The sequence below is a fragment of the Cibotium barometz genome, chromosome 5 (genome assembly GCF_041138505.1).
Source record: "Cibotium barometz isolate CiBa-2024 chromosome 5, ASM4113850v1, whole genome shotgun sequence".
Lineage (NCBI taxonomy): Eukaryota > Viridiplantae > Streptophyta > Polypodiopsida > Cyatheales > Cibotiaceae > Cibotium > Cibotium barometz.
In genome coordinates, this window is record NC_141050.1 from 64,806,022 (window position 1) to 64,825,254 (window position 19,233).

The following is a 19,233-nucleotide window of genomic DNA, read 5'->3' on the forward strand; positions in this document are numbered from 1 at the left end:
TCAAATGCTTCACAAATCTTATTAAACATCTCCAGGTGAGTAATGGGGTCACCTGTACCATCAAATTTTGTGATCAGTTTAGAGATGTTTGCTGGTTTGGCTTGTTCCTATCTGGGTTGAACCAGTGCAGGTGGGGCAATGCCGGTGGCTACTCCCCTCCCTATTTCCATGGCTAATCTTAACATTTCAGGTATCAACCCTATCGTGGGGCCGGTGCTGGTTGGGGAAGAGGAGCGGGTCCTGGTGGATAATATACTATCAAAGGTAGTTTCCCTCTGGGAGGAATGGGTTTTGGACTACGTGGTCCCATTTGGTATATTGGGTGTGACCCTTAAGGAGGGTACTACTGATAGATAGGCAGGCTTGGTCATTGTGATGGGCTTGGGTAGACCCACCTGCTTTGGTAGTATGATGTCTTTGGCCTTTGGAAAGATGGACCTGGTTCTTGGTCTAGTAAAGTTTTTGGAGCTTTGAATGAATGAACCATCCCTGAGATAGGTGTGGCTCTAGTAACTGGATATGGGTTTGATGAGTCTCGCTCTTGCTGAATTTCGCTCTAGGATCTAGAGAGGTGGAGTGGGCCCAATTTCTTGAGGTTGATCCATATCTCTCACCCTAGTTGCGGTTCCTCCGTCTATGTGTTTCTCAAGGTAAAATTGCGAAGCCTTGATGAAAGGCTTTGTTGAGAATGAGTTGAAGAGATAGGAGCTGGCTCTTGGTGGGATAGATGGTCTGTCCATACAGTGTGGTTTGGGCTCTCTTGTCTCAGGGTTTGGAGCCCCTCATCCACTATTGGGGAGTTCCTTGCTTTCACTAGTACTGTGCCATTTGACTCCATGCGGTATTCACCAACGGGTCAAATTTGACTTATGCAGGGGCATCTAGAGAGCTTACCTTGTTGAAGAGGGTTATTTCACACCAACCTACCCGAGTGTAGGTGAATAGAAATATGGGAATGTTGTGTAGAACCCCTCTAAGAACGGAAAGGAGTTTTTTTTAAAACGAACGTCCGTTTGTCTTGGAAAAAATGGGCATATGCTTTCAAGATGTAGTTTGAACGGGCATTCGCTTCTCAGGGGGGACAAGGAACGAACGTTCGCTGCTCTAGGAGAAGGAAGAGAAGCAAGAAATAGTGTGGTAACTAGAATGGGCATGGCAATGTGAAGCCACAGATGTGTTCTTCAGAAAAAAGGAATGGAACGGGAGTTCACTCCTCAGGGGAGAAGGAAAGGACATTCTCTCTCAAGATCTGGAATTAGGGAAGGACGCAGGTGTGGCAGATGCAAATGTACACTCAAAAGGGTGTTCGCTTCAAAATGAGAAGCAAACGGGCACTGAAAATTTTGGGAATGAGCATGCGCTTGGGAATGAACAGTCATGGCACTGTCAGGCAAAGGAGTTTTTAAAAATGAGTGGGCTTTAAGGTTTGTAGGTCTGACAGCCTTCCTGGATATCCTTTTGACAGTACAATATTCCCCTAGATTGAATGCACTTCAATGCACATAATTGTTAAGATGTCAAGCTCAACATGAGCTGACACTCTGAGGTGCCTGCATGACCGTTTTTGACATTTATATCACTGGCAGGTTTGGTAGCTGGTGCACCGACATATCTTCGCCTAGCAGCTGGACTACACTGACTCGTCCACATCTACTCACTCCTCTTAGCATGCTCACATTATGGACTTCTTGTATATACTCTATTATGTGTGTTAGTCACTTATCTTCTTTGTAGGCCTCTTTTGTTGTGTGAAGAAGAAGAATTTTTAGCCTCTCACCTTGTGTGCTCTCTTCTAGGGTTTGTGTGAGTGTGTGTGTGCTTGCAAGAGCTCAAGCTCTTTTCTCCCTTGCATCTTTTCAAAGTATCAGAGCGTGGTTCATGCTAAGGAATGAGCAGCAAGCAAAAGAAGCACTAAGCGGTATGAGGGTAAGAGCTTCATCTACTCTTCCCCCTTCCTGTTGGCTACTACACCCTTGTCGGGAGCTCTTTGAGAGGCACCGAGAAAGCAAACTCCGACTAAGGAGCTTTCTTCACGGGAGCAAAGCTATAGGGAAACTATGTTATCCTATTAGATAGTAATTTTTCAGGATGAAATCACGTTTCGGGCACGTCTGGACCTCCGTTTTTCAGTTCGAAGCACTGCGGGTAAGATTTGATTCTCTACAAAACTCTATTTTTAGAACTATAGGAAGGGCGATTGGTTGTGCAAACACTGTGTGTGTGCTACAAAGAGGTCTCAAAGTTGCCATTGGGTGTATGTATGCAAAGTAAGGTCACTGGTTTTGTAACAATTTGGGTGCAGTATAGTACCGCTGTCTGCAGAAAATACAACTGTTTGTGCAAAACTGTTTTTGTTTTGTGAAGATTGTTGGTCTTCACCCAAGCTCTTCTCTTTTATAATCAACATAGACACCAAATCTATGAAATTGGGAATGTTTTATCGAGTCTGAATAGACGTCTTGAATGCCTTGTATTGTGGCCCGAGACCACGTAGACAGACTTCCACCTTATCATCATCATAAGGAAAGGTTTTTGGGAACAAAAATTTGATACTGGATCTCGTTGGTTGGCCAGCTGGTCTTCAACAGAGAGTTTAGATGATGCATTTTTGTAATACAATGGACTTGGAATTTTGGAAAATGATGATGAAAAATATTATAATTTTATTCAAGGATTGTCTTAAAGCCAGTCGAATTTGTTATAAATGGCAATTTCATATTGGGTGTGTATGTGGTGTGCCTATTTGATTTTTGTACGAATCGCCAGCTAGGGGGCCTAGGAACTCTTTTCCTCGGTACTCGGGCAAAAACCCAATCAAATATTTATAAAGGAGTCCCACCAATTCAGTGGTCGGGTGGTTGGCTAACCCAAGGGCTAGATGGAGTTAGGGTGGATCGGAGGATTCCTGAGAAACAACTAGTTACGATTAGTTACGTTAATCAGTTTAAATCCTAAGAAGACCTTGTTCTGTGGGAAGGGATCATCCGGCTATGCCTCAAAAATGAGGAAAAAAGCGGTGATTCCATGGACCAAGTGCAAGTCTCTGATCTAACCATGTGACTTCAGGCTTGGTCAGATCACTTTAATTTAGTCAAGACTTGACTCGTTAGAGTAATCTCCTAGTTAAAAGATTTTTCACCTTCCTAGCGGAATCACCCGTGTTTTCCAAGCGAGGGGAGTCTTCCAGTCTTGGCCTCGGAGGGACCGCCCCCGGGCTAGCCTCTCGTCGCAGACATCCCCGGGCTAGCCTCTCGTCCCAGACATCCACACGGGCGAGGCTCCGAGTGTGTAGGACCCCCGCCCTGCGCTCGCGCGGGAGGCCGACGCCGCTTCTACCACCGTCGGCAAGAGCCCCGGAGTGGGGCAAGCGGGGACCTCACAGCTGGTATTAGAGCATTGTTGAAAGCTAATAAGGATAAACAAATTCGTATCAAAAATTGATAATAAAAACTCAGAAAAAGCATTTTTCATAATGTATTTTCATTCCGTAAGCTTCTTTGAAGAATTTTTAATCAAAAAAATTATTTTTATAGATGGAAGTTCCCTATTTATCTGGTATTCCCGACCTCACCCAGTCTCAAGATATGACTGCGTTCGCCTTTGAGCATCTCATCTCTTCCGCTTCAACTTGAATAAGCTGATCAAGACTCGCACGCCATTTTGAGGATTTATATTCCTGACCCAGCGGAGAGATGATAGCATAAGTCGTTTGCATGGTAGTATGTTCATGCCTCTTGCGAGACCGACGTGCAATGCTGAGGCAGAACCTCTCATTTTGGCAAATGATTCTGTGAAAGCTGAAAATGGTGCGTGGTGTCATTCTATATCATTCAATGCCTCGAAATTTCAGACTTTCATGCCAAGTCTACAGACTCCTTAGTTTCTTTATTCCTAAAGGAGAAGATAATAGCTCCCTTGTTAGTAAGTGAACGTTTGTATCAAGGCATGGCTATGGCCCAGTACCATCGTCTTATGCGTCTCCCGAGAGGAGATTTTGAATTCTAGAGCCGAGATGCTCTATGCACATATTGCAACTTTGATATAAATAAAGAAATGTTTTCTGGAGAAAAATTCCCTGTTGTATAAGTGATTGTTTATGGACAAACTGTTAAAGAAAAATTTGTTATCAGACATATGTCATAGATCTCCAATAAGATCATTGTCTTGTTTAAGAAATTATTTTCTGAACCTCTTAAGTCTTAGGATCTCGTGGATAATATCAAAATGAAAATTTAATAATATATAATTTTTGACAAAATCATGAGACGAGGAAACCGTGGCCGTCAGCCAGACCCTCTCTCTGAAGATGATGAGCTTGATCTTGATGTTCACAAGGCTCTTCATAGGACTCAGCCAGGACCCTTCAAAGGAGAAGGGGAGAACCTGGGCGAGGCTATGGAGAAATGGGTGGAAGCCATGGAAGAATATTTTGACATCACAGGCTACAATGAGCGGAGCAAAATGGCTCTTGCCAGGCTGAAAATAGTGGAAATAGCCAGGGTGGCATGGAGGAACCACTGTGATACCAACCGTCTAGACAGAAATACTCGGTCTTGGACCAACCTTAAAACCTATTTGAGAAAGAGATTTTGTCCCCCCTGGATTTTTAGAAATCAAAATGAATGAATTCTTAGAGCTAAAGCAGGGGAGCAAAACCATCGAGGAATATCACCAGGCCTTTGCTCTTCTACTCAAATATTCACCACCTCTAGATGAAGAGCAACTCATGGCTAGGTTCATTCGGGGAATGAGCAAACCCTTGGATACACTGGTCAAAAATGCCAAGCCAGTGTCCATGGCTGAAACTGTCAGAATGGTGAAGGAGTTTGCCAAAGCCTTCATCGTAAAAGTCCCACCAAAGCCATCTCCCTCATCCTTCAATTTCAGACACCGGGAAGTTCTTCCAACTTTCCGCCTCTAAAGAGACACCAAGGTCCTAATGAGAATGTGGAGATGGGAAGCTTCAGAAATGAAGGAAGACCTTTACCCCGAAGTACATTCTCAGGAACTCCGGCTCTCTCCAGAATGTAAAGGGAAGACCTTCGAAGCGAGAACAGATGGCTGAAGTCATTAACGTCATTCCAGTTAAGAACATCATCACAGGGCCTCGTCCCATTCATCCTCATTGCGGTTTCGCTCAGCTTATTACATTTCAACCAAATTTCAGGGATTGTCATTTTTCAATCAGAATCCAAATCAACTCATCAGTTCTCAACCAGAATTTACAAACCATATCAACCACATTCAAATTCATCATCTGGATAGCATTAATGCTTATAATTTTAAGTCTTAGATTTACTCGTATATACTGCCAGTAAAGAGCTGCAGTTATACCCTTAGTATATACAGGTAGTCAAGGTTCTTGGAACTATAAGGTAAATACCATCATGTCTAGGTCTCAAGCAAGTTAGGGATTCCATATAATTGCGGTACTTCCATCTGAAGACCCAATTACTGATTTACGAATTTCAGTTTGAATATCATTTTGTATGAATTTAATCACACAATTACAACCTCTTAGTGCTTCTTGATAAATTTTTGACATATTTGGCTTCTCGGTTGATCCTCATTAGCCAAATAGCTCTGATACCAATTGTGAGATCCATGTTCCCAACTGCACAAACGAATGGGTGCTAGCAATGGAAATAGCACTTCTTGCGTGGGGCAGGATCCCACACTCGGGGCCTCGCCCACGGATATCCGGACAAGAGACTAATCCCACACTCGGGGCCTCGCCCACGGATATCCGGACAATAGACTAATCGGTCGGTTTTTTCAAAACCGAGCTCGGAAAAACTTCCTTTCCTCGGAAAGCATGGGCGATTCCACCAAGATAACTTTTCCCTAACGTAGTCAAAAACCTTAACTAACTGAACTGATCTGACCGAACTCGTAAGTTTCCATAGTCAGATCAAGGGACAGATTGCACTTGGATCATAGAGACCGATGCTTTTTCCTCATCAAGAGGCACAGCCGTTGATTCTTTTTCCATAGAACAATTCTTGTCCGGGATTTACTTCATCTATCGAACTAAACAGAAATTGAGTCTCGATTTATGGATCCATCAGTCCAGCCTAACCCCATCCAGTCCCATGGGTTAGCCAACCACCCAACCACTGTAGTGATGGTATCCAATTAGGAATTTGGTTAGATCCAATTAGGAATTTGGTTAGGTTTTGTCCCGGGTACCAAGGAAAAGATTTCCCAGGTTCCCTAGCCAGATATTCATGCAAACATAAAACTAGTCACACCACTTACACACCCAATATGAAGTTGCCTTTTTCTCAGCATCAGCTATCTTTAAAACAATCCTTTAATGAAACCATTGTGTCACTAATCACAATCCTCAAAATCTCTGGTTGAATCCTTATTTCCAATCATTCCTTCAACGGTGTACTTATGGCATCATTGGCAACCAGAACGCTCACCACCTGTTCACTCAGGGGCCTTTTCAATAGTTCCTAGCTCATAGTAACCGAAAATATATTCACATATAAAGATCATGATGGAATCCTAGTTGAAGATCAGCAAGATCAACCAACAGATCCATATAGGAGAGCTATGGACTCATCAGTTGAGGACCAGCAAGGTCAATCAACCAGATCCGTACTTGATTTCAGAAAACAACTCGTACTCCTTGTTCCAATATCTTCCACGATGCACGTGTGGATATCTTCGGCGACCCAGAGCCCGAGCACCGTATGGTCAGCACCCTCTAGGATCCTTCGCAGGTCACCTAGCGCTTCACTCATAGGCCGCTTCCTTGGTCCCTCATCCACCGTACTGAAAGCTCACCATTTAAATCGAACCGAGACTGGTAAAGACCCCGACTGACCTTGCTACGTGAGACGTCCTCTGTCGACTCTCCGTCAGCTGTTGCAACTTTATCAGGTAGGTCTCCATGACCACATACTCAAGATAGTCAAAATGCTTCCCCAGCATGAACACTTGTACATATAAATAATCCAAGAAATACAAACTGTATTGAGGGGGGGGCCGGCCCTTTCCGGCCCCAGTGCATCACATCAGATTCATTCACTTTGCATAACATCCATTCCTATCTTTCTTAATTTACATTACGTCTCATCACTTCCATTTCTCATTTCATCTCGAAATAAAAATCAATCTTTTATGCATAAATTCATTTAAATGAGAATGACACTTTTAAATTATAATTTAATCTTTTATATATCTTCTCATGCATAAAATCAAAATTGATGAAAATAACTCTTTTGAACTAAAAAAATAGATTTCTTTATGCATCTTTCTATACATAAAATCAATTTAGTAGGAATTACACTTTTAGAATAAAAGAATTTTTTCTTATGCATCCTATTTATGCATAAAATCATTTATGATGAAAATCACACTTTTAATATAAAAAAATATCTTTTATGCATACAATCATTTATGATGAAAATCACTCTTTTGATATAAAAGAGTTTCTTTTATGTATCTAACTTGAGCAGAAAATCATTTATGATAAAAGTAACACTTTTATAATAAAAAAATAATCTTTTGTGCATACTTTTATGCATGAAAATCAAATATGATAAAAGTAACACTTTTATAATGAAAAAATAATCTTTTATACATACTTCTATGCATGAAAATCAAATATGATAAAAGTAACACTTTTATAATTAAAAAAATAATCTTTTATGCATACTTCTATGCATGAAAATCAAATATGATAAAAGTAACACTTTTATAATTAAAAAAATAATCTTTTATGCATACTTTTATGCATAAAAATCAAATATGATAAAAGTAACACTTTTATAATAAAAAAATAACACTTTTATAATAAAAAAATAATCTTTTATGCAAACTTCCATGCATGAAAATCAAATATGATAGAAATAATCTTTTATGCATGAAAATCTATTTTGATGAAAGTAACACTTTCATAATAAAAGAAAATTATTCCTTTATGCGCATGAAAATCTATTTTGATGAAAGTAACACTTTCATAATAAAAGAAAATTATTCCTTTATGCATGAAAATATATTTTGATAAAAGTAACACTTTCATAATAAAAGAAAATTATTCCTTTATGCATGAAAATCTATTTTGATGAAAGTAACACTTTCATAATAAAAGAAAATTATTCCTTTATGCATAAAAATAATAATAATCAATATGCATCTTCTATGGAGGAAAACGACACTTTTAGAGTATAGAATTGATAGGAATTACTCTTTTAGCATAATAAAAGATAATCCTTATTTCCAAAAATTTTGCCATAACCTCCTTTGTATGGCTGACCATTTTTAAATTTTTTTTACTTAATTTTATCTTAAAAATTAACTCTAATTGATTTAAAGTAATCTATACTAATCAAATTTCACTTATAAAAGAGAAAACATTATAAAAAGTTTAATTCCAACAATTTTCACTTAACTAGGATAACGAAGGGTTGATTCTAAGAAAAGAGAGGGGAGAAGCCTTTCTATCAAGGCATAACATCCATTTATCAATTCAAACAATCATAAACATTACAAAAACATAGAATCAATAAAGAAAATTACAAGAATCTCTACTTACATATTTTCTTGGAGCTTTCCTTTGGCTTGATGGTTTGAGGGTTCAACTCTTGTTTGTAACAAGAGTGGCCACCAATCTTTGGAAGAGGGAAATGTCAAAAACTAGTGAATTATTAATAAATTCACAGTTCTTGGCTTGGGAGGAGCAGAGTAACAGTGCATAAAACACTATTAAGTTTCAACAAAGGGGAGGGCTTCTATTCATAGGAGAAAGTGAGCCTCTAACCAAGCAAATTGATTCTAGAATTTTTCAGATCAGTTTGGTCAATTTTTGACCAAACTGATCAGTTTGGTCAATTTTCCAGATCAGTTTGGTCAATTTTTGACCATTTTTAGGTCAGTTTTGCTCACTTTTTGGATCTAGTTGAAACAAAAGAGAGAGGAGAGATAAAAATATCTCATTATTTAGGAGTTTAAAACTCATTCAAGCATGTGAAATAGGCGCCCTCTTCATGAGGGAAATTCCTCCATGTAGAGGTGTCAAAAATGTATCATTACTTCTAAATATCTCCCTTTTTTAACTATTAACATTGTCCTTAGTCAACTCTTCATCTTATGTGAGTATTTACTCATTTTTGGAGGATTTTTCTTTTATTTCTTCATTTATCTCCTCCCTACATTTGGATGAATCTTATTGGTCCATAGGAACCTTAATTTAAAATTTTAAAAAAATCTCCACCCCCAGGATAATGCCTCTTGAACAGATTCTTGAACAGATTATACTTAATTTCTAATGCACCTTCTGAAAATCTTTTTGAACTTCTGTTTCAGGAGAACTTATTTTAATAAGATGAGGTATTTTTCTATCCAAAAATATTTAAAATTTGAATAACCACTCTCTAGAAGATTTTCTCTCTCTAGGCCAGATAGAAACAAGATCTTTTATATTTCTGAAGAGGAAATTGATTACAGGGGAAGATATTGGACATCATGAGGGGCTGGGGGAGGAATCTTACATTCTATTCCACTTAAAAAACGCGAGATGTCCTCATCTCACAGGTGGAGTATGATCTTTTTCATCATCTTCTTCTTCTTCAATCACTTCCAGCGTTACTGCCTTGGAAGTCGACGGCCGATTTGGGAGCAACTCTCTTTGACTTCCCCTATTCTGAGGTGGAGGTCTTGCATTACTTTGGATTGAAACTGTAGGTTGGATAGAGGGTCTACTACCTCTGGGATTTCCCTGATTTTGGCGAATAGAACCCTGATTACTCTGGAAGGAAGGGACTGGAGTCTGGAATCTTGACCCCTGATTTCCCTGCCCTGAAAACCTTGATCCAAAAGGAGTTGGGCAATCCCTACTGTGATGTCCAAATCCTTGACAGTTATAGCATTTCACTCTCTTGTTCAAGGGTGAAACTTCTGAAGTTGAAATCCACGCGGACTTGAGTTTCGGGGAAAAGGACATTTCTTCCATTCTGGAACTTCTTATATCCTGGGTTTGACCCTGATATCTCTTAGGCGGAGGAAGGTTGGAATCACCTTCTGGGAATAAAAACCTTTTGAAAAGTGATGGTACTGGCTTTGGCGGGACTTTGACATCAAAGGCTTTGGCAAAATCCTTCGCCATTCTTACTGCTTCGGCCATTGAGATAGGTTTTGCATTCTTGACTAAAGTATCCAATGGCTCGTTCATTCCCCGAATGAACCTGGCCATTAGCTGCTCTTCATCCAATCAAGGGAAATATTTAAGAAGAAGGGCAAAAGTGTGATGGTACACTTCAATTGTCCGGTTTTCTTGCTTTAGTTCCAAGAACTCATTCATCTTAGTTTCAAGAACGCCTGGGGGACAAAACCTCTTTCTGAGGTAAGCCTTGAGATCGGTCCAGGTTTGGATATTTCGGTCGAGACGGTTTGTCTCGCAGTGATTCTTCTACGCAACCCTGGCCGTTTCCACAATCTTTAACCTGGCGAGAGCTATCTTGCTTCTCTCATTCTAGCCAGTTACATCAAAATATTCCTCCATGGCCTCAATCCACTTTTCTACAACTTCACCTAACTGTTCCCCTTCACCCTTGAAGGGACCAAGTTGCGAACTATGAAGAGTTTTACGAACATCCCAAGTCGAGCTCTTCTTCATCAAGTTGAGGGTTAACATTTCTACCACGATGACCTCGATCCATGTTCCTATCAATACGAAAATTCTTGTTAAGTCTCTTTATTTATGATTCAATCCGATTTTCGGTTCAACTAATTCTGGGGTTCTCTAAATAGGTCAGCTCCCCATAGAATCAAGGAATAAAGATACTCATATAGAATGCATTATCAAATAACAATTCATTCAGAATATCTCATTCATACCTTTAACACAATAATGGTGGTCCATTACAGTGAATTTTTCCATCTGAACAGTCCTCCATGGGGATTTCAATTTTTCAGATTTTTAATTTATCATCCCTTAACTTGATCCACTGGACAAAAGTTAACAATAACAATCTGCCAGCACAATCCACTAATCTCATAGTGATTGGCTGAAGTCATTAACGTCATTCTAGTTAAGAACATCATCACAGGGCCTCGTCCCATTCATCCTCATTGCAGTTTCGCTCAGCTTATTACATTTCAACCAAATTTCAGGGATCGTCATTTTTCAATCAGAAATCAAATCAACTCATCAGTTCTCAACCAGAATTTAAAAATCATATCAACCACATTCAAATTTATCATCTGGATAGTATTAATGCTTATAATTTCAAGTCTTAGATTTACTCGTATATACTGCCAGCAGTAAAGAGCTGCAGTTATACCCTCGGTATATATGGGTAGTCATGGTTCTTGGAACTATAAGGTAAATACCATCATGTCTAGGTCTCAAGCAAGTCAGGGATTCCATATAATTGCAGTACTTCCATCTGAAGACCCAATTACCGATTTACGAATTTTAGTTTGAATATCATTTTGTATGAATTTTATCACACAATTACAACCTCTTAGTGCTTCTTGATAAATTTTTGACATATTTGGCTTCTCGGTTGATCCTCATTAGCCAAATAGCTCTGATACCAACTATGAGATCCATGTCCCCAATTGCGCAACAAATTTAGGGTGCTAGCAGCGGAAGTAGCACTTCTTGCGCGGGGCAGGATCCCACACTCGGGGCCTCGCCCATGGATATCCGGACAAGAGACTAATTCGTTGGTTTTTCCAAAACCGAACCCAAAAAAACTTCCTTTCCCCGGAAAGCACGGGCGATTCCACCAGGATAACTTTTTCCTAATGTAGTCAAAAACCTTAACTAACTGAACTGATCTGACCGAACTCGTAAGTTTCCATAGTCAGATCAAGGGACAGATTGCACTTGGATCATAGAGAACAACGCTTTTTTCCTCATCAAGAGGCACAACCGTTGATTCTTTTTCTATAGAACAATTCTTGTCTGACATTTACTTCATCTATCGAACTAAACAGAAATTGAGTCTCGATTTACGGATCCATCAGTCCAGCCTAACCCCATCCAGTCCCATGGGTTAGCCAACCACCCAACCACTGTAGTGATGGGATCCAATTAGGAATTTGGTTAGGTTTTGTCCCGGGTACCAGGGAAAAGAGTTCCCATGCTCCCTAGCCCGATGTTCATGCAAACATAAAACTAGTCATACCACTTATACACCCAATATGAAGTTGCCGTTTTCTCAGCATCAGCTATCTTTAAAACAATCCTTTAATGAAACCATTGTGTCACTAATCACAATCCTCAAAATCTCTGGTTGAATCCTTATTTCCAATCATTCCTTCATCGGTGTACTTATGGCATCATTGGCAACCAGAACGCTCACCACCTGTTCACTCAGGGGCCTTTTCAATAGTTCCTAGCTCATAGTAACCGGCAATATATTCACATATAAAGATCAAGATGGTGTACTTATGGCATCATTGGCAACCAGAATGCTCACCACCTATTCATAGTAACCGGCAATATATTCACATATAAAGATCAAGATGGAATCTTAGTTGAAGATCAGCAAGATCAACCAACAGATCTATATAGGAGAGCTATGGACTTATCAGTTGAGGACCAGCAAGGTCAATCAACCAGATTCATACTTGATTTCAGAAAAAAACTCTTACTCCTTGTTCCAATATCTTCCACAACGCACGTGTGGGTATCTTTGGCGACCCAGAGCCCGAGCACTGTACAGTCAGCACCCTCTAGGATCCTTCGGAGGTCACCTACCGCTTCACTCATAGGACGCTTCCTTGGTCCCTCATCCACCGTACCGGAAGCTCACCATTTAAATCGAACCGAGGCTGGTGAAGACCTCGGCTGAACTTGCTACGCGAGACATCCTCCCTCACCGTCAGCTGTTGCAACTTTATCAGGTAGGTCTCCATGACCACATACTCAAGACAGTCAAAATGCTTCCCCAGCATCTTTGACATAAAACAATCATTTGCAAACAGTTCACAAATACAGTTTCAATAATGAACTCACATCTTTCCAGATTGTTCCACATCAATCCATATTACTTAATCCAATTCCAATTCATATGTGTATCCATTCTTTACCAGATACATCATTTTCCATCCCATCACATCAGATTCATTCACTTCGCATAACATCCATTCCTATCTTTCTTAATTTACATTACGTCTCATCACTTTCATTTCTCATTACATCTCATTCGTTCATATCTTATATTATTTATTCACATTTTGATTCACTTGACATCTCATATTTGCATTCATTATTCCACATACACATCCACATTCATATTTGCATTCATTATTCCACATACACATCCACATTCGTATATCTACATTCATATCTACATCCATACATCCATTTTCATATCCACATCCACATCCACATTCACACATCCACATCCACATCCACATCTACATTCATACATCCACATTCACATTCACATCCATACATCCATATCCAGATTCCACATTCATACATCTATATCCACATTCCAAATTCATACATCCCCATCCACATTCACTTTCATACATCCACATCCACATTCACATTCATACATTCATTCACATTCACATCCATACATCCATATCCACATTTCACATTCCTACATCCATATCCACATTCCATATCTACATCCATATCCACATTCACACATCCACGTTCACATTCACATACATCCATATTCACATCCATATCCACATTTACATATCCACATTCACGTTCATACATCCACATCCACATTCCATATCTATATCCATATCCACATCCACACATCCACATCAACATTCACATACATCCACATCCACATACATCCACATCCACATTCCATATCTACATCCATACATCCATTTCCACATACATCTTTCCTTTCACATACATTCTTCACATACATACATCTTTCCTTTCACATACATCCTTCACATACATCTACATCATTTCTTTCACATTCATATAACTACGCCCATTCTTTCACAAACATACATCTTCATCTATTCCTCGTTCATTTTCATCTATTTGATTCGTTTCACATCCTCGTATCTATTTATAGAATACAAGAGAATTCTTATTTTTGATATAAAATTTCTTTACGCATCTATTTATGCATAAATTTCATTTTAAGGAGAATAACACTTTCGAAATAAAATTCGAACCTTTAGGCATCTTCTTATGCATAAATTCATTTAAATGAGAATGACACTTTTGAAATATAATTCAATCTTTTATATATCTTCTCATGCATAAAATCAAAATTGATGAAAATAACTCTTTTGAACTAAAAAAATAGATTTCTTTATGCATCTTTCTATGCATAAAATCAATTTAGTAGGAATTACACTTTTAGAATAAAAGACTTTTTTCTTATGCATCCTATTTATGCATAAAATCATTTATGATGAAAATCACACTTTTAATATTAAAAAAATATCTTTTATGCATATGTTTATGCATACAATCATTTATGATGAAAATCACTCTTTTAATATAAAAGAATTTCTTTTATGCATCTAACTTAAGCATAAAATCATTTATAATAAAAGTAACACTTTTATAGTAAAAAAATAATCTTTTGTGCATACTTTTATGCATGAAAATCAAATATGATAAAAGTAACACTTTTATAATAAAAAAATAATCTTTTATGCAAACTTCTATGCATGAAAATCAAATATGATAAAAGTAACACTTTTATAATTAAAAAATAATCTTTTATGCATACTTCTATGCATGAAAATCAAATATGATAAAAGTAACACTTTTATAATTAAAAAAAATCTTTTATGCATACTTTTATGCATAAAAATCAAATATGATAAAAGTAACACTTTTATAATAAAAAAATAATCTTTTATGTATACTTTCATGCATGAAAATCAAATATGATAGAAATAATCTTTTATGCCTAAAAATCTATTTTGATGAAAGTAACACTTTCATAATAAAAGAAAATTATTCCTTTATGCATGAAAATATATTTTGATGAAAGTAACACTTTCATAATAAAATACAATTATTTCTTTATGCATGAAAATCTATTTTGATGAAAGGAACACTTTCATAATAAAAGAAAATTATTCCTTTATGCATAAAAATAATAATAATCAATATGCATCTTCTATGCAAGAAAACGACACTTTTAGAGTATAGAATTGATAGGAATTACTCTTTTAGCATAATAAAAGATAATTCTTATTTCCAAAAATTTCACCATAATCTCCTTTATATGGCTGACCATTTTTTAATTTTTTCTACTTAATTTTATCTTAAAAAATAACTCTAATTGATTTAAAGTAATCTATACTAATTAAGTTTTTTCTACTTAATTTTGTCTTAAAAATTAACTCTAATTGATTTAAAGTAATCTATACTAATCAAATTTCACTTATAAAAGAGAAAACATTATAAAAAGTTCAATTCAAATAATTTTCACTTAACTAGGATAATGAAGGGTTGATTCTAAGAAAAGAGAGGGGAAAAGCCTTTCGATCAAGGCATAACATCCATTTATCACTTGAAACAATCATCAACATTACAAAAACATAGAATCAATAAAGAAAATTACAAGAATCTTTACTTACATATTTTCTTGGAGCTTTCCTTTGGCTTGATGGTTTGAGGGTTCAACTCTTGTTTGTAACAACAGTGGCCACCAATCTTTGGAAGAGGGAAATGTCAAAAACTAGTGAATTATTAATAAATTCACAGTTCTTGGCTTGGGAGGAGCAGAGTAACAGTGCATAAAAAACTATTAAGTTTCAACAAAGGGAAGGGCTTCTATTTATAGGAAAAAGTGAGCCTCTAACCAAGCAAACAGATTCTAGAATTTTCCAGATCAGTTTGGTCAATTTTTGATCATTTTTAGGTCAGTTTTACTCACTTTTTGGATCTAGTTGAAACAGGAGAGAGGAGAGATAAAAATATCTCATTATTTGGGAGTTTAAAACTCATTCAAGCATGTGAAATAGGTGCCCTCTTCATTAGGGAAATTCCCCCATGCAGAGGTGTCCAAAATGCATCATTACTTCTAAATATCTCCCTTTTTTAACTATTAACCTTGTTCTTAGTCAACTCTTCATCTTATGTGAGTATTTACTCATTTTTGGGAGATTTTTCTTTTATTTCTTCATTTATCTCCTCCCTACATTTGGATGAATCTTATTGGTCCATAGGAACCTTAATTTAAAATTTCGAAAAAATCTTCACCCCCAAGATAATGCCTCTTGAACAGATTATACTTAATTTCTAATGCAAGTTCAAAAAATCTTTTTGAACTTCTCTTTCAGGAGAACTTATTTTAAAATAAGATGAGGTATTTTTCTATCCAAAATATTTAAAATTTGAATAACCACTCTTTAGAAGATTTTCTCTCTCTAGGCCAAAACTGATAGAAACAAGATCTTTTATATTTCTGAAGAGGAAATTGATTACAGGGGAAGATACTGGACATCATGAGCGACTGGGGGACGAATCTCACATTCTACCCCACTTAAAAAATGCGAGATGTCCTCATCTCTCGCAGGTGGAGTATGATCTTTTTCATCTTCTTTTTCTTCCTCAATCACTTCCAGCGTTACTGCCTTGGAAGTGGACGGCCGATTTGGGAGCAACTCTCTTTGACTTCCCCTATTCTCAGGTGGAGGTCTTGCATTACTTTGGATTGAAACTGCAGGTTGGATAGAGGGTCTACTACCTCTGGGATTTTCTTGATTTTGGCGGATAGAACCCTGATTACTTTGGAAGGAAAGGGGCTGGAGTCTGGAATCTTGACCCCTGATTTTCCTGCCCTGAAAACCTTGATCCAAAAGAAGTTGGGCAATCCATATTGCGATGTCCAAATCCTTGACAATTATAGCATTTCACTCTTTTGTTCAAGGGTGGAACTTGTGAAGTTGAAATCCACAGACTTGAGTTTCGGGAAAAGGACATTTCTTCCATTCTGGAACTTCCCATATCCTAGGTTTGACCCTAATATCTCTTAGGCGGAGGAAGGTTGGAATCACCTTCTGGGAATAAAAACCTTTTGAAAAGTGATGGTGCTGGCTTTGGTGGGACTTTGACGTCGAAGTCTTTGGCAAAATCCTTCGCCATTCTTACTGCTTCGGCCATTGAGATAGGTTTTGCATTCTTGACTAAAGTATCCAATGGCTCGTTCATTCCCCGAATGAACCTGGCCATTAGTTGCTCTTCATCCAATCGAGGGGAATATTTAAGGAGAAGGAAAAAAGCCTAATGGTACTCTTCAATTGTCCGATTTTCCTACTTTAGTTCCAAGAACTCATTCATCTTAGTTTCAAGAAAGCATGGGGGACAAAACCTCTTTCTGAGATAAGCCTTGAGATCGGTCCAGGTTTGGGTATTTCGATCGAGACGGTTTGTCTCGCAGTGATTCCTCCATGCAACCCTGGCCGTTTCCACAATCTTTAACCTGGCGAGACCCATCTTGCTTCTCTCATTGTAACCAGTTACATCAAAATATTCCTCCATGGCCTCAATCCACTTTTCTACAACTTCACCTAATTGTTCCCCTTCACCCTTGAAGGGACCAGGTTACGAACTATGATGAGTTTTACGAATATCCAGGTCGAGCTCTTCTTCATCAAGTTAGGGGTTAACATTTCTACCACAACGACCTCGATCCATGTTCCTATCAATACGAAAATTCTTGTTAAGTCTCTTTATTTATGATTCAATCCGATTTTTGGATCAACTGATTCTGGGGTTCTCTAAATAGGTCGGCTCCCCACAGAATCAAGGGATAAAGATACTTATATAGAATGCATTACCAAATAACAATTCATTCAGAATATCTCATTCATACCTTTAACACAATAATGGTCCATTAGACTGAATTTTTTCATCTGAACAGTCCTCCATGGGGATTTCAATTTTTCAGATTTTTAATTTATCATCCTTTAACTTGATCCACTGGATAAAAGTTAACAATAGCAATCTGCCAACACAATCCACTAATCTCATAGTGATTGGCTGAAGTCATTAACGTCATTCCAGTTAAGAACATCATCACAGGGCCTCGTCCCATTCATCCTCATTGCGGTTTCGCTCAGCTTATTACATTTCAACCAAATTTCAAGGATCATCATTTTTCAATCAGAATCCAAATCATCAATTCTCAACCAGAATTTAAAAATCATATCAACCACATTCGAATTCATCATCTGGATAGCATTAATGCTTATAATTTCAAGTCTTAGATTTACTCGTATATACTGCCAGTAAAGAGCTACAGTTATACTCTCGGTATATACGGGTAGTCATGGTTCTTGGAACTATAAGGTAAATACCATCATGTCTAGGTCTCAAGCAAGTTAGGGATTCCATATAATTGCGGTACTTTCATCTGAAGACCCAATTACCGATTTACGAATTTTAGTTTGAATATCATTTTGTATGAATTTTATCACACAATTACAACCTCTTAGTGCTTCTTGATAAATTTTTGACATATTTGGCTTCTCGGTTGATCCTCATTAGCCAAATAGCTCTGATACCAACTGTGAGAGCCCTGTTCCCAACTGCGCAACGAATTTAGGGTGCTAGTAGCGGAAGTAGCACTTCTTGCGCGGGGCAGGATCCCACACTCGCGGCCTTGCCCACCACGGATATCCGGACAAGAGACTAATTCGTCGGTTTTTCCAAAACCGAACCCGAAAAAACTTCCTTTTCTCGGAAAGCATGGGTGATTCCACCAGGATAACTTTTTCCTAACGTAGTCAAAAAATTTAACTAACTGAATTGATCTGACCGAACTCGTAAGTTTCCATAGTCAGATCAAGGGACAGATTGCACTTGGATCATAGAGACTAACGCTTTTTTCCTCATCAAGAGGCACAGCCGTTGATTCTTTTTCTATAGAATAATTTTTGTCCAGGGTTTACTTCATCTATTGAACTAAACAGAAATTGGGTCTCGATTTACGGATCCATTAGTCCAGCCTAATCCCATCCAGTCCCATGGGTTAGCCAACCACCCAACCACTGTAGTGATGGGATCCAATTAGGAATTTGGTTAGGTTTTGTCCCGGGTACCAGGGAAAAGAGTTCCCAGGCCCTCTAGCCGGATGTTCATGCAAACATAAAACTAGTCACACCACTTACACACCCAATATGAAGTTGCCTTTTTCTCAGCATCAGCTATCTTCTTTAAAACAATCCTTCAATGAAACCATTGTGTCACTAATCACAATCCTCAAAATCTCTGGTTGAATTCTTATTTCCAATCATTCCTTCATCGGTGTACTTATGGCA